The 16,482-nt window shown below is 46.0% G+C and overlaps 1 protein-coding gene across 7 annotated transcripts in view; it reads left to right on the top strand.

The window, feature by feature from the left end:
• TCF20 (transcription factor 20) overlaps window positions 1-16,482 on the top strand; it is a 128,815-nt gene that overhangs the window by 55,238 nt on the left and 57,095 nt on the right. Inside the window, exon 1 of one of the 7 annotated variants that reach the window (XM_063322567.1) lies at window positions 1,126-1,173. The exons of 5 other annotated variants lie outside the window; for them this stretch is intronic. The gene's annotated coding sequence lies outside the window, so the exon portion shown is untranslated. Of the gene's footprint in view, window positions 1-1,125; window positions 1,174-11,320; window positions 11,518-16,482 lie in introns of those variants that run through there. One more of the 7 variants, XM_063322565.1, reaches the window with a different exon arrangement.

Below are 16,482 nucleotides of genomic sequence, written 5' to 3'. Positions count from 1 at the left end.
GCTACTTAGTAACCCCCTTTTTTTTTTTCTTTTAGGATTTGTTTCAGAAATGACCTCAGAAGTCTGTATCATCAGCTTTTGCTCCTGGAGCAATATCCAGGCATTGCCTTGTTTTGGGAGTACATCAAAGCCTCCTGGCATTTCTTTCCTCTATGGCGGCCTCCCTGCCCCTCCCCAGGGCGCCTAAAACCTAAAAATACACTAGGGAACCAAAAACCTCACTCTTTAACCCTATTGCCTTGCTTAGGCCTCACGCACAACTCTGTCACCTTAAGCCTGACCTTTGATACCTCTTTTATTCCAATTGTAGTTTAGATGTGATTTCAGGTCCTCGGGTGGGGACGCCCCAAGTGCACGCTGATTAGCATTACCTCAGCCCGGCCCCTGGCTCCCAGACCTCTGCCACCGAGCTTCGGTCACACCGTGTGGCCCTGGCTTGCTCGGTGGCTCTCGGCACCAGCCTTCCCAGCACATCCCAGGTGGGACCCACAGCATCCGCTTCTTTCATCCCGCAATCCCCCTCCATCGTCCCCCCCAGCCCCTCTCCCACACCCCTCGGTTTTCACCCCAGCACCTCATCCAGCTCCGGCCCTGGCGTGGCCGGTGGCTCTGTCCCAAAAGGGCTGCGGGAGCCTGGGCTGGCGGCTGCTGTCTGTCCTGCCCAGACCACTTTTGAAAGGTATTTCCATCATGGTCACAAACTTCATTTGCGAGGGAGGGGGGGGAAAGCCACAAAAAAACACAACAAGAAAAGAGAGTATGTTTTATACCAAAAAAAAAAAAAAAAAGCCATTTTCTTGGCCAGCCATTTCCTGAGTTCCCTTTGTTACTACTGCAGATATGTGTTTGAATAAGAGCCTTTTCCCCTCCCCTCTCCTATTCCTCCCTGTTCTACCCTGCAGTGAAGTCACAATCCGGCGTTTGTGGGCTCTGTGTGATGTCAGAGACTCAGCCTTGTGACTTCACCGGCGGGCTCAGGCAGAAGGTGCAGACGGGGCTGAGAGCAGAGGGAAAAAAAAAAAAAAAAGCCCCCTCCTCTTCTCTTCCCTTCCCCCCCCCCCCACCCCCCCCCCCCCCCCCCTCCACCCTCTCGGTTTATAAAACCAGTAGCTGAGATAAATCGGAAGGGGGTGGGGAGAAGCAGCAGGGAAAGCTGAGAAAGATGCCAGAAAGGTACAGTAAAATGGGCTTTCTCTCTCCCCTCTCTCCCTCTCCCGGAAAGTTGAGAGTGGAAAATTGCCCTGCAGAGGCCAGCTCTCGCCGACCACGCGTGCGGCGGCGGTGGCCGCCGTGTGTCTGCGGCGCCCTGTGCGTGTCACCCGCCCCAGCGACGCCGCCGTGCCCGCCCGGGCTGCCCGCGGGTGGGGGCGGGGGGGCTGCGTGGGTGGGTGGATGCGGAGCAGGGCCGGGGGGGGGGGGAAGGGGAAGGAGGGCGGCGTGGCGGCGGGGGGGGGGCGGCCGGAGCCCGGCGTGGAGCCGCTCGCCTTGTCCCTTTTCAAAGGCCCCAGCTGTTGGCTGCGCGCTGCAGTCTGGCTCCTGCTCCCGCTCCGGCAGAAATGGGTTATGGGGTTTATGCATGTGCGTGTGGGGGGCTGTTTTCTCCCCCCTCCCTTCCCCCCGCATCCCTCGTTGACGATGGCTTTATTTTATTTATTTAATTTTTTTTTTTTTAAATTTTGTTTTGGATGCGTTTTTATTTTTTTTTTTCTTGGCTCTGCAGGTTCAGAGGAGCACGGGGGTGGATGGGGTGGGGGCCTGCCGTTCCGCCCTGGTGGGTGGGTACATCAGGAGGGAGAAGGGCAGGGCCTCGGGGTCACATTCTCAAGGGCTGAGAGATACGATTCCTTCTTTAATATCTCCATCTTTTGGGGGGGGTGGTGGTGTTGGTTGTTGTTGTGTTGTGTTGTGGTGGTGTTTTTTTAACTGACAACCGCACAATAGCGATGTGGGTGCACCAGCAAAGAGCAACCTCAAAAAAAAAAAAAAAAACATAAAAAGGGAAAGAAAAAGAAAAAAAAAAAGGGGAGGAGGAAAAGTGGGGGTTAGCTTGCCCCTCCCTTCGTCTTCAGCAATTTTTTTTTTTTTCCTGTGTCCAATTTACTGTTCACTTGAGAATTTGGACAAAGACGGGGGCAGTGGGTGGGCTGCTTTGAGTTTTGTGATATAATATGACTGGAGCGAGAGAGTAAAGCGCAGACAATTAAGGATCAGCGCGAGGGCTTTGCTCATTCAGTCTGTTGAGGAAGCCGTCATTTTGTGTTAGTGTGTGTGTCTGGAGGAGGAAGGATAGTGGAGAGTGACAGTGGAAGGATGCCTAACGTTGTGGTGTATTTGTACTTGCTAAACGCCTGCTCCAGGAAAGGGGGGCTTCGAAAGAAAGGGATGAGGGAAGGGGAGTCCTTCTGAATTTGTCCCTGCGGTGAAGCCACTTTGGCTGGACTCCCGCTGCTTGGGAACATGATGTTTTGTTACCTCCTCGGAAGGGGAAGGCTGAGGAAAGAAAAGTGCGTGCAGGTGTCAGGCAGGCTCCTTGCTGCCACCGCTCTGCCTACGCGCCTCGCCCCGGTGACCGATGGCTTCTCCGCTGCTCTGGTTCACGAAGCTCCTGGGCAAAGCACCGCATCCCGACCAGCTGCAGCCCCAAGCTCCTCTCCGCTTCCGGGTCACTTGGGTCCCGCCGCTGCACTTCACTCCTAACGACCCAGAGCGCATCCTGCTTTTGTAGTTATTTATTTCTTTATTTCAACTACTGGACCCTGGCTGTCCTCTGCCAGTTCGTTTCAAGGCTGATGAATAGCACCCCCTGCAGTTACAGAGCTGATCTTTTGTAGCACAGATGTATAATTAATCGTGCGGCACCTTTGCAGTCTGAACGGGCAAGTGGATTCTTGGAAGACACCCATGTACTGCCGCTTGCTTCTCCGACCCCCAACTCCACAGCCCTCAGGGAGGGGACCTGCTGGCCACAGCTTGAGAGCCTCTGTCCTACCATACTGTCCAGAGCGATCCGAAACAGGATTTGAATCTGGGTCTTTGGTGTAAAAGCCAAAAACACCACAAAAAACCCCAAACCCAAAGCACTGCTGCACAGCAGCATTCCTCTCCTCTGCCCTGCTCCGACATGAAAGGACTTTTGGGGTTATTTGCATCTCTGCTCCTTCACGGTGGTGATGTTTAGGGATTATTTTTTTCCCCTTCTTTATTCTCTCAGAGGAGAAGTAAGGATTTGTTAGTTTGTAAAGCACTTTGAAGATAAAAATCATGGTCTGCGCTGGGTGCTGTCTGTTGGCTTGTCTGAGTCACGACCCCCACTTGGCTGGGAAGTGAAGCCTGGAATTGCTCCGCAGCCCCCTCAGAGGATTAAGTCAAATCACCCCATGGGTGGGTCCTCCTTCGGATGTCTGGCCCCAGGGAGGGCAGAAGTGGGGGTGACCAGGTGGGACTGGACACTGCGTGTGAGGCTGGGAGGTGGGGGGTGATGAGCAAAATGCACCCTGCGAAACTGAGGGTAGCGGTTGTCAGGGATGTGATTTAGCTAAGATTAGATACAGAAGAGATTTTAAGCCTCATCATCTTGTCTGGGTACAGCAGGATTGTCCCTTATGGAGTTTTCCTCAGTTCTTTTTCTACACCTGCTTTTAAATGACTTCTGAAAGAGCAGGAAACAGTGTCCTTTGATTTCTCTTCAGCTGGGGACATCCGTCGCCCAGGACTGTAACCATAGGTGTTCGGGGAGGGGGGAGTTGCGCATCACTTCAGCCCCATGCTAGGATATGAAAGGATTAAATCTCTTCCCTGAGCAAAGTGGAAGGTCCCCAGGTGTCTTCTCTCAGGCTCAGAGATTGCAGTGGGAGAAGGAGGCAGGATCCAGCTGGGTAAGAGACCTCATCAAGAGGATAAAAGCATTTAGGGTAAAGGACAGTCTGTCTCCCTGAGTAGGGGAAGTAATCAGTGAGGATGTGCAAGGGTCTCTCAAAAAGCCCTAGGCAGGCAATGCTTATATCAGAGAATTTCCTGGCAGTGGTGATGGGGAATGAGCTGAAAGCGTTAATTGTTTCCCCCCCTTTCTGTTAAGATAGATATTCCCTTTCTTGTAACCACCGCGGCTTTTTTCTTCTTCTTTTTTTTTTTTTTTTTAAACTTCTCTTCAATCTCAATGAAGAGTACTGTTAAGGAAACCCCCTACTTACCACCTAAGGCTAGCTGCTGACTTACTGTTTCTTGAGATGAGATAACGCTAGCTGATTATAAATAGGGTGACTACCCTTTTTCATCAATAAGTAAGCCGACACCTTGATCTTCAGCCCGTGGAATGAATCACGCTGTAAGGGTTTGAAGCATTGCTGATTTCGGAGAAGAGTAGTCATCTCTTCTCTCGCCCCGCGCTCCCTGCTGTGGAAAGGCTTGGCCGTGATGGGGGGATCCCTGGGCTGTGGGCAGGTACGCCAGGGAACGTGAAATTTCACCCGTGGTGAAATGCTTTCTTTCCACCAGCGTAAGCAGCAACTCTTCATTAGACCTGGGTTCAGCCAGGGTTATAAAGCAACCACCTTGAGGACTGCAGTCCCGCCAAATGCTTTGCTCCTCATGAAAGTGTTTGTGTTGGAATAGCTTGGGGTTTTTATTTGTGGATTTGGGCTATTTCTAAAACCAGGGGAGACTCATTGAGTTGGTAGGTTGATGTGAATTGTGCTTGCTGAGGCTTCTGTTCTTGCTTCTGTGCTCGCTAATGATGTCCTAAGAAGTGCCCACCTTATTTTCAGAGCCCTGATAGAACTGACGGCATTCTGTTTAGGTCTAATTACTCAGAGCACATTTACAGAAAAAGTTAAAGGGGGGCCTTCAGTCCTAATCACCTCTCAGGACAAATGTGAGTGCCAGAAGGATTCCCAGCTGCAGAAGATAATCTCTTCAAGAGGGATGATGAAAACCCCGATATATAAGCAGAGGTTTTGTTAGTTTGAACCTGAACTTCAGTAGGCAACTGGAAGAGTTGAATCCTGAAATAGAAACGAGCTACTTAAGATTTTACTGCGTGCCTTGGGCTCTCTAAAGATAGGTCTGTCCCATCTTTACAAAATTAAGTACTGATTTTCTTAATGCAGGACAGTTATCTCTATTACCTGATAGCTTTTAAGGCATTGTTATCACTTGGGTTAGGTGACTTGAATGAAAATACGCTTCTTTTCCCCAAACATGTCAGTAGTGCTCATAAATAGTTGAATATGTTGTGTTTCAAGTTGTAAGTTCTGTGTGTTCTCGTGTGCCCTATGCTGAATTGGATTTGAGCGCGACTTTACAGTAATGCAGGGCACTAAAATAAGACATTAATGTCTTTTGAAATGTAGAATTAGAGGGTTTGAGCATTGAATGTACTTTTATGAGTCTCGAGATACAAAGTAATTAAAGTGGTTGTGTTTGAAGTAGTTTTTTTTTTTCCTCATGTTTTCTTAGCAATAGGAGATATATAAGTAAACGGTGGTGTAACTTTAAAAATATTTTTGCTAAACCAGTCTCGCCGATGAATCAGAACCAGAGAACATCACTATAGGTGACAGAAAAAGCAGAATTTAGTTTCTGTGATAAGAAGTTAATGAGATTTCATGCAACGTGTATCTTCAGTGGACCCTTAGATTAGTACTACCCAATATAAATACAGCCTTTTTACCAGATGAACGTAGAAGACCTCTTAGTTTTGGTCCAGTCTGATGCCCTCAGCTTTTGCCTCTTGCTGCTGCGAGCCCTTCTCATGTGCTCTTTCATGTGCCTGAATTCTGGAGCGCGGTAGCAGCAAGGTGACTGGAAGAACTAACGCTCTTCCTTCAGGGACCTTTTTTTTCCCCCTACTGTTGGAACAGCTGAGATTCAAACCAGCTATTGCATGCATCAGGGAGGAAACCAACAGGGAGCAAAGTAAGAATCAAAATCTTAGTTGCCTCTAAAATTTGGGACTATATGTCATGGGGATTTAAGCTTGTTAAGCCTGGAAATTCCCACTTCCCTGTAGGCACAAAAAAACCAAACACAAAACCACCCAGCAAATGAAACCTCTGTAAAAGGCCAGCAGAAGTAAGAGGAAAAAAAAAATTCCTTTCTGTAAAACGTGTTCAGGCAAGGCAGAGTTGGTTTTATATAAGACCATTTAAAAAGGTGAGTTCTCCTAATATTTGAATTTCTCCTTTTATTTAGATATGTTTAGCAATTCAGATAATGAAGATTTATTGATGGCCTTTTCTGCCTTGTTGGAGACAGTCTTGCTAGAGAATCATATTTGTGTGGCTTTCTGTTTTAATTTCCACCTGTATTACTTTGGACATCTGCATGGAAATGCAATCCACTTTTCCTCAAAAGTCCAGCTTCTGTTGTTTCTTGTTTTTTTTACTGGACTCAAATTCTTTTGTCTGCAGCGTCACAATCCCTTTCACAGCAACTAATTCTGATTCTCCCAGAAGCAGCTTTTTGGCAGGAGGCAAAAGGAATAAGCAGAAGCAGCTGAGCAGGTCTTAAGGTACAAAGATCTTATTTTCATGAATCAGCTCCTTGTAACGGGAAAATGAGAGGACAGGAGTGTTGCAGTATTAAAAGATGGAGCAGAATTGTCTCCCATATAGGTGATTTAATTTTTCACCTGCTATGATTCATGCTACCTACCTTCAGCTGCTTTGTTATTTTCCTTCCTTTGAGATGCTCCAAAGTCTTGCAGTCCACTTGTTGCTCTGTTGCAGGATTTGGGCTGTAGGATTTAACACTAGGGCTTATGGAGAGGTTTCTTGTGTCTGGAGGAGAGACGCTTCTAAGCAATGCACCCATGACAGTCAGTATGTTGGGAATCGGTGCTCGTCCAAAACGCTTGCCAGCAAGCACACAGATCCGTTGGCTGTCTTAAGGGGAAAAGTTCAATATCGGTGAATTAATGAGAGGAGAGCCCTCCCTGTCTTTGCTGCAGTTCCTTGTGAGACGTCTGATACTGCTTCTCCCTTGTGCGAGGGTCAGATGTAACACTTTTTATCTGAAGTAAGCGTAAAAGAAATAGGAGGAAGGTATGGGAAATCCTGGGGCTAGATAGGAAGAGGGGTAGGAAATGTTAATGAATGCAGCCATGCTGATGTCGTTCTTGGAGAAAGAGAAACAGGCTAGCTGTCCTTGCTTTACACTTGCTTAAAGATGTAGCTGTCCCACCGTGAATATAAGTTTCAGTCCCCGGTTGTGTGACCTGTAGGTGCCCGATCTTGCTGTCATCTTTTGTATTACCTATCTTCAAGCTAGTCTCTAATGCCCATTCCCATAGCATCTAAGTGCCTCAAGATGAAAGCTGTAAAAGTGCAGTGGCGAGCCTGTGCATGACATGAAATTGTGTAACAGGGGAAAGGATTAGGATAAGGGTAATACGTGGAGGGGACAGGTGCTGTGCCTGTGAGAAATCTGCGTGCCTCACTCTGCGGAGGCTTCAGCCTCCTGGTGCTGCTAGTTCAAGGCTTTTCATCAGCAACGATACCTTTTGTAAAGAAGACAAAATCTCTCAGAGGACCCCACCAGCTGCATTCAGAAATCATCTTTCCTCTCACAAACACTGGGGCGCTCGGAATCTCTCCAGCGTATGTTACCTGCAAATTTGTTCTTGATCCCCGAAGCTGCATCACTTGCTGTTCTCCCCCCTTCTAGGCAGAGGGAGCTCAGAGATGTGTGGAGATGAGAGGTGGTTCAGGTCAGGAATGGTGTCATCCTTCCGTTTCCCCCCCCTACCCCCAAGCTGATAATGTATGATTCTGGAGAGCTACATGAACTGAGTAATCACTGAATTACAGCTTGATCAGAAGCGGTGACCTCAAAGACAGAAGGAGACCCTCCATCTCCATTTGTCAGTCCTCTCGGGGTCAGAAGGACCTTTTTTCTCCATGATCCGTTGGAGAGGGGAAAGAGATGTTCAAGGTAAGCCTTACATTAAGGCGTAACAGGGGGGAAAACATGTTTGCTTTTGCCATTGCAGCGTTCACGTGCAGTAGAAGAGTCAGCATTGCTTGCATGTGTGCTGTGACAGCAGCACTAGTAGGACCAATGGCACTAACTCCGAAGGCTAGCCAGGGGGCTTTATTTTGCCCAGAATCTCCAGTCCATTGTAGAGGGGGGTTCCAAGTCTTGAGGCCTTTTTCCTGCCTGTCCCTGCTTTGTTTGTGCCTCTATCCTCGGAAACACTTTGATTAGGAGGTGGGGAGAGGATGTCTGAGAGGAAACCGGTAGGATTTGGAAGGTTTCTGTTGTGGTAGTACTGCAGTGGCTCTGTACAATTACGTCTGAGCTGACTTGCTTGCACTAAAAGCAGAGACTTCAGTTTTTCTTACGATTGTGGTGTGGTGCATCTGCTCAATTTATAGCACTTACTCCATGATGATGGAATGTATTTGCTGGAGATTTACATGCAAACCTGTTTAGTTTGTTGCATTGATTTTGAAATTGATCCTTTAAGGGCTTATTTCAGTAAGTAACCATTTTTGCCCTTAAATCCCTGGGTTTTTTCTTCTTTTCAGAATCAAAGGGTGATTTGTATATAAGTTGCTTTAAGAGTGTATAGATACTACGGGTGACTTTACCCTGAACTAGAACTGCTTGTGTGGGTGTTAGATTCCTGCCCTGATCATGTGTTTGCAGGATCAGAGCCTCAGTAGCACGATGGGCTTACTTTCTTCATTAATCCTAACAATGTATTATTTATAACAAATGTTTTTTTGGGTAACTGATGGTGGTCAAGTAGTTGTCATGGAATGGTTGTCAGAAGGTTGAATTTCTTTCTTCTGGAAAGAAAGGGAAATGTTCAGTGGCAAAGAAAAACTCAGTGATGTGAACAAGGTGTACTAATGACAGTGGTTTTTCATCCAGAGTCTGCAGACAGCCAAAAATTAGTTTCTGAGAGAATTAAATTCTCCATTAAGCTCAGTGGGGTTGTACGTTAAAGCTTGATACATCACTTCAAAAGCTGCAAAGGATATGGCGTCTCTGCTCATGTGGTATTTAACTAATATAGTTTTGGTAACTTTGTTTTCATTCTGCACTTTTAATGACCCTGTATATTAACAGATGCCTACTGTAGTGCAGCAGCTGATGATAGTGTGGTATTTGCCAGTATTTCTAGCATGTGTTTTTTTAAAATTTCATTTCATCCTTTAAAATCAGCCATATAGCTTTTAGCTTTTAAATATTTTAAAAAGCACCTCCTCTTGAACTTCCCCTGTAACACCTATAAGTAGTCATTAGTGGAAATGGGAAATGCTGCTGTGCAGCAGACTAGAGATCCAGGTATTTAAGTATGCAAATTCACTTATTTTTGGTCCTTTGAGAAATGTTTGTCTCCTGAATGTTAGCTGTCCTTGTAGTTCTACAGTGCATTTTTCTATCTATGCTGCAACTTCATTTTGGACATTAAGTAAAAAATACCTCAAAATACCAAGTTTATATAGATAATCTATGTTCTCATATATTTGTATATACAAAGGGGTTTTACCTTAAGGTAAGTTTAACTTAAGGTAGAGCACTCTTAAGGACTCCTACCTTATAAATCTACATAAAGGATTGACCTCAATTGACGTTTCACTTCAAAATCAGAAAAACAGATAATGGAAAATCAAATTATAAAAACCTTATCGAGTTCCCCCACCCCATTACAGCTTTTATCACAGTCCTGGATCCCCAGAGGGAATGCTGCTCTAACCAAGCTCTTAGCATGCCGTGGCAGTCAACAAGATTAAGGCTGTTTGCGACTACAGCAACCTCACTGTTTGTCATGGTGAATATGCTGTCGGAGCCTCTTCTTCAGGTGAAAGCAGCAATGACCTCCACCTCCCATAAGTGAAGCACCGTGCCTTAAACGCCGCATGCAAGTAGGCAACAAGTGCCTTAAACGCTGCATGCAAGTGGGCAATAAGTGCCGAGGGGAGCAGGGCGTATGGTACCGGCAGAGCACGCAGTAAGGCAACGCCTGCATGTTCTAGCTGCAATTCACAGGTAGCCGATGTGGAGCACATGGCAGTAATCTCATCTGAAGGAGATAAGGTGTAGATCACAGCAGAAGGCTTGCCTCTGAAAGGAGCCGTCGCCTATCGAGTCCGAGGAGGAGCGGAGGAGCAGGCGAGTCCTTCCTGGGTGCTCCTGCTGCACGATTGCCTGGCTGGCAGCTGGCGAGTCCCAAACACCCGCGAATTGTTAACTTGAAAGACAAATGGTAGGAGCACATGTAATTGTTGTCTGCTCTGGTTGTTTCCCCCAGACTATTGCTATCCTTGCAGTCTTATCTAGATGGAATTTCAGCCAGTCTCTGAATTTTTTTTGACAGATAATGCGTAGTACAAGATGTGGTGGTTTGTATTTATTTTTCATAAAGAGCAAGTCACCTGTGGGGGAGCCATCAGTGATGCTGTCAACTGGCTGTGCTTACAGCGCAGTCCTTCTGAGCGCAGTTTGTTGCTTTTTGGGATTATCTGTAGGCACGGGCCTTCCCTCGGCATAAAGCGTGCTGAGGATCTGGGGCACAAAGCTTGGGAAACGGGGCGGCTGTTGGAACTGTCGTATCTCCTCAGCAAAGTTCCCGGCAAAGCAAGTTTTAAAGGATGCTCGAGCTTTCTTTGCCCAGCGCTTGGAGCTTCCCAGGCCGCCAGCCCTCCTGCCTTCTCACGTGAGATGCTCCGAGCGGCAGATGGAGGAAGCCGCCGCGTCGCACAGAGCTTCCTTTGCTGGCCTGCAGGCCTCGGCGGAGGAGACCATGGTCTGACAGGCGCCGTCACGAAAATTAACCCCCCCCCGCCAAATTAGTGAATATTCTTTTAAAAAAAAACCAAACAACGACTACTTCTCCAACGCCGAAGTACGATTAGACACACTTAACTCCACAGTTAAAGGCTTTACGAGGTGCTCGGGAGGGCTGGCACTACTCTTTTCCAGTCGCCCAAGCACCACTGGACTTGCCGAGCCTCCATGTTGTTTTCCTGAGCTTCGGGGCCGGTTCGGGGTCCGCCCAGTCCCGGCGTGCGGCCAAGCCGCACGCCGGGACTGGGCGGACCCCGAACCGGCCGCTCTCCCTCAGGCGGCGGCGGCGGCGCGCGGCCCCTTTAAGCGGGCGCGTGGTTGCGGGGGGGGGGGAGGTGGCTCCCTCGACGGGCGCGCGCACGCGCCTCCCGCCCCGCTCCCTCGCCCGGCCGGGACCCGCCGCCTCGCGCCGTTGCTGCTGGCGCGCGCGGCTCCCCCCCCTCCCCGTCCCAACCTTCCCCCCCCTCCCGCCCGCCGCCATTGGCTGGTGGGGGTCAGCTGACCCCGTGTTATTTCCTGTGTGTGTGTGTGTCTCTGTGTGTGTGTCTGAGGGAAGGATGGAGCCGGACGCCCCCGAGTCCCCCCCATTCCCCCGGCACGGTAGCCGGCCCGCAGCCTCCACCCGCCGCCCGCGCTGCTGAGCCGCCCCCCGCCCTCCGCCCGCACCTCCCGCGGTCGGCGGGCAGGCGGCGGGGGGGAGGGTGGGGAGGGGAGGGTCCGCAGGTAAGGGGTACCCGCGCTCGGTCCGGGCCGGGGGGTGTGGGGGAGGCCTGGGGAGGGGAGGGCTCACCGTGGGGCCCGCCAGCGCCCCTCCCCCCCCCGCTCATCCCGGAGGAGGCCGAGGACCCCTCTGTGTTGCGGGAGGTTGTGTGGGGAGGAGCGGGGTGGGGGGTGTCTTATCCGTGAGCTGGAGGACGAGTGTTTGGTATGGGGAGGGGAGGGTTTGTGAAAGGGCTCTTGGGAAGTTCTCTTCTTAGCACGTTTCCACCCCCCCCCCTTTTGTTTTTTCTTCAAAGAAAAAAAATCTTTGTATTTAAAGAGGCCCTCGTGCTCCGCGGTGAGGTGCCCACCTGTTTTCCCGCCCCAAAAGAACGGTCGGTTTGCGAGAACTGGGGAGTTTTTTGTGGGGATTGGCGCTTCCACTGAAGGGTCAAAGGATTAAAAATGTCGGAGAAGGTGGGTGCACCCCGTGCACAAATTGCAGGCTGTGGACAGGCTGTGTTGTGATTGCTTGAGGTTCGCGGTGCTTTTCCCTTTCTGGAGGGTTAAACCTACCGTTGTTAATTTGCAGAGATAATCAGGATATAGCGTGTTTGGGCTGCTGTGAGGATCAAGTTGTCTTTTGTTAGTGCTGCTTACTTTGCTGGAAGTTGTGTTTAGGGCTGCAGTTGGAAGTTATGTTTCCTTACCTTCAAGGAAGGAATAAGAGAAAGTTATGTAACCGAAGTGTTTTAACCTATGTATGAAAGCTGTCTAATGATACTAGGGCTCTGTTACTAAGTTGAAAATACGAGCACGTTTGTACGTGAATCAACAAGTGATTGTCTCTGTGGGTAGGTCTGGCACCATCAGAATCCTTTATTTCCTGTGTGTACTGTCTTATCCATAACATTCCCCCCTTCACTAAAAGGGCAGGCAGTTTGATTAAATTGCAGCATTGTTGCCTGTACCATTCCATGTTTTTTTGTGATCCTCCTTTGAAAACAAAAAGAAAGAGAGGTACCTGTGAGGGGATTGAGGATCAGTCATAGAGCTTTCTGTGTTTAGCATTTTAGGAGCTATTTCATGTCTGTCACTTGTTGCCATCTGTTGATTCATCCATGGGTAATTCTTTGGAGTGCTTGATTTTTAGCATGCTTCTTGGATCAGTAAGTCTGCAGGTAGCAGTTGGCTCCTTTACCCAGTGTCTGTAGAATGACTGGTTGATGGAGATGCAGCAACCTCTGGCTTAGGTTTATAGCATATTGGCTGAACTCAATTCAAGAGCTGTGGGGTTTTTTTTTACCGATTTTTCTAGACTGCTTTTTTGTTAGGTAACTTTGGTTTTTGAAGTTTCATAGATGGGTACTGCATAGCATAACTAAGTCAGTTTGGTTAAGTGTATGTGGTAAATACTTCTTACTTAGTATTGTTACTTGCAAGTTTTTATTTGGCTGAAATGTTTTGGTCTTTTTCTTTTTTTGTTAAATCTGAATAGGGTTCCATATTAGTTCCCTCCAACTTGAGTAGTTTGAAACTGTATTTTTTCGTCTGTTGTCTCTGCATTAGGTTCAGTTGGCATATAAAGCTGTGTTAGTGTGCTGCAGGAAGAATTACTATAAAAAAAGGAAAGAGATATTTATTAGTTTAGTCATCCATATCTTAAACTTTGTTAATGTTATGAGGAGAGGAGAATAGTGTTTCCTCATTTCTGTAAATTGCTGGTACATAAAATGGATATTTTTGTGTTTTCTGGTTAAATTAGCAAGCAAACTACTGTGTTTTCTGAGTGGGAGCATGACAACACCTTTTATATAAAAATATGACTTGCTGCTGGGCATACTGAGGGAGTGACCTCAGACAAACCGATAGCTTCTGAGGCTTTGTATTAATAGACTTAAACATATAGGGGAGGTTTTTGGACCTTCTTTCAAGTTTGGTGTTCTTCAGACTCCTTAGATTTAAATCTGCTAACGTCCTTTCCAGTAGGATAGTATGTGTTTTGACACAATTTTGGGCTTTGATTTCTAAATCAGACTTCAGAAGCTTTGAGATTGATGAAACCTGCATTTTTGCTGAAATGTATACTTAATATGCCTTTGGAGCCTGGGGCAGGTTAAGCACGGTTCCCTATATGAAAGTACTAGGAGCAGCTTGATTGTGAGTGTCTTTAACACGAGGTCAGGAATTATGGGGGTTTTTGTGTCCTTTTTTCAGTTGCTAATGCTTCATAAAAAAGGCTTGAGGTGAATTTTTATTAAAGGAGTAAATCTGTTTCTATAATGCATAAATAAGATCTGAGGGTTATTCAAATGAAACAGAAAACTTGTGTGTTAGTTGTAAAGGAGACCTCTTTATTATCAGAAGTTTCCTTAACCTTCAACTGAAGAACTGGGGAGATATTAACCTCTTTTTTACTACATTTTGAAGGATACTTGGATTAAATTTAAAGGCTTAAATCAGTATAAGTAAAAACGTTCTTAATATGGTTCTGTCTGTGATTTGATGCATGTGTAAAGTCTGTAGGAAAAAAGAGTGAAATGTGTAGTGTTTGGGGTCCTCCCCCTTCCTGTTGTGGAAATGTGTGCAAAGTCATCCTTTTGGGCTCTTAGTACAATGTTAAAAAGAAAATCATTGCATACCCCCTTTCTCCCTTCCTTTTTAGGTCATGTTTAACTAAACCACCCATGAAGCACAGCAAAATGGCAATAATGCTGCTCTTAGAAGGGTCCCTTCATAGGAACTGTACCGCACAATCCCTGTTGCTATTCTACCAGCTTGGCAGGTTGCTATCTGGAATGAGGGCATAATATGTAATAAACTTGAATAATTTCATGCTGCTTGCTTGGTTTCCCTTTTAATTTGAGATAAGGGTATATTTAAGATTTTATAGCTGGCTTATGCATATCTTGCCTTTTGACACAGGTTATGCCAGATCTCCGTTTGGGTGGGGTAGCTTTTTAATTAAATATATTGTTTTCTTCATATACTGTTCAATTATATTCTGTACTTACGAAGGGTATTAGACTAATGTTTTTGGAACCTGAGTTCTTATAACTTTCAAAGATTCAGAAATATTTTTGGCAGTGCTGGCTTCTCAGGCTTCAATGTGTACTTTAGCTGTCTGTTTGAGAATTTGTGTTACTTAATCCTGCAATTGGCCTCTGAGACAGGAAAGATTATGTACAACAGTTTCTGAAGAGCCAACTAATGTGCTATTTGTTGGTAGGGACTGGATTGAGACCAACCAACTCTTTCCATTCAAGTGATTAATCTGTAGTCCGATAACAAAAGGTGTGTTTTTGCTGAGATCTCTCTCAAAAAAAATTTTAATTTCTGGTTTAGTTTAATTTTTGGACTTCCAAAATAAAGGTAGCCTTAACCACTTCTAATAGTGTTGATATGCTATGTAGATTTATGTAGATTTTAAACTTTTTTTAGAAAACTGTTTTGTACTAGTGATAGAGAACACAAACATAATGTAAGCAGAGGTTTATACTTCTCTTAAAATCATACAGGAGAGGCTACTGTATTCTGGTAATGGCACCCTAATGTGCAACTCTGTTTCTATCAAACTCTCCTCTTATTTAAAAAAAAAAAAAAAAAAGTGGTACTGTTTATTCTTTTGACCTGGGTCCTCTCCCTTACAGTTCTTGAGTAACTGGAAAAATGGAAGATTCTGTCATACAGCAGTGTACAGCACTGCTAGTACATCTGTGTCACACTGGTGTCTAGCTACACCACTCCTTGATTTCTTCAGTTGAGCTTTTCCACTGCTTATCACTAAGCTAAGTATTGGTTTGTTTTGGGACACTTGGAAAAGCATGTTTTTCTTCTCTATGCCTATGCATGTATGTGGGTTTCCTTTAATTTTAAAAAAGGAGAGGGGAGGAAAAAAAACAAACCCAAAGACTCAAAAGTTGAGGCTGATGTGTAATCAAAAGTGGATTCTGTTTAGCCCTGTTGGAGGATAAGATCAGTTCAGGATGTTCTGGAGTCTGTGATATGTTGCATGTTTGCCTTTAAAGATAAAAAAAATGTGAAAATTACATTTTACCAACTCTTGAACTTGTTTGTGCTGCATTTATGAACAACAGCACAAGCAGTCAAACATCCCGTTTTGACCTGTATACAACAAAGCATTCATGTTGCAGTAGAACTCCTGTTTTTTTCCTGAGTGTTGTCTAGTGATGCCTCAAGAACAGAGTTAAGAACTGGTAGAAGAAAGTACAAGCATCCTCTTGTTGGCTTGACCTGGTGACAGTGAATATGCATGTGCTTTTCCGAGTGCTCTTTGTGTTTCTTCTGTTTACCACAATGTTTATAACTGGTGATAATATTGGAGGAGTGGAAAAAGGGTTACCAGGTTCTTTGTCTGAAAGCCCTGGCTTGAGGCCCTTTGAGATTTGATCTGTTCTCCATTTGAGAAGCCCATTATTTCTTGCCTCCGTTGTGATGCAACAAATACAAAAAAACCTAGGAAAATTACCTCCCCCCCCCCCCCCCCCGACTTCTTTGGGAGCATGCGGCATGTCTATGTTCATACCAATAACTGCATATGGAATCATTGTGTATTCTGTGCCGGAATATGATGATTTATTTTGGATTATTTTACTAGTATGAACTCAGTCATCTAATTGCTAGTAAATTGCAAGTCATAAACAAGCTTCTGATGAGTTCTGATAAGAGCTCAGTACTTAGCTAGAAATTGTATGGGGAGCTACTATGCTAGAAGCTTTAACACAGTTTGTTGGAAGTATTGTTCATATCACTTTTCGTGTAAAAATACGTGCTGCAAACTCTGTCTTGGTAGTAGCTTTTAACTGAGATGAAGACTTGTATTAGCAGAGCTGACTATAGATGGCTTGTGTCCATGTACAACATTGCTAATGACTATGAAAAACATACCTAAAACTTATTAGCTGACAGAAAAATATGTGCTGTCACACCTGCCAGAACTTAAAGGAATAAACCGTTGTACACCATAAT

This window comes from Chroicocephalus ridibundus, chromosome 1, assembly GCF_963924245.1.
Source record: "Chroicocephalus ridibundus chromosome 1, bChrRid1.1, whole genome shotgun sequence".
Classification (NCBI taxonomy): domain Eukaryota; kingdom Metazoa; phylum Chordata; class Aves; order Charadriiformes; family Laridae; genus Chroicocephalus; species Chroicocephalus ridibundus.
Note: the sequence above shows the minus strand (reverse complement) of the source record. Positions and strands in the feature narration are given on the sequence as shown.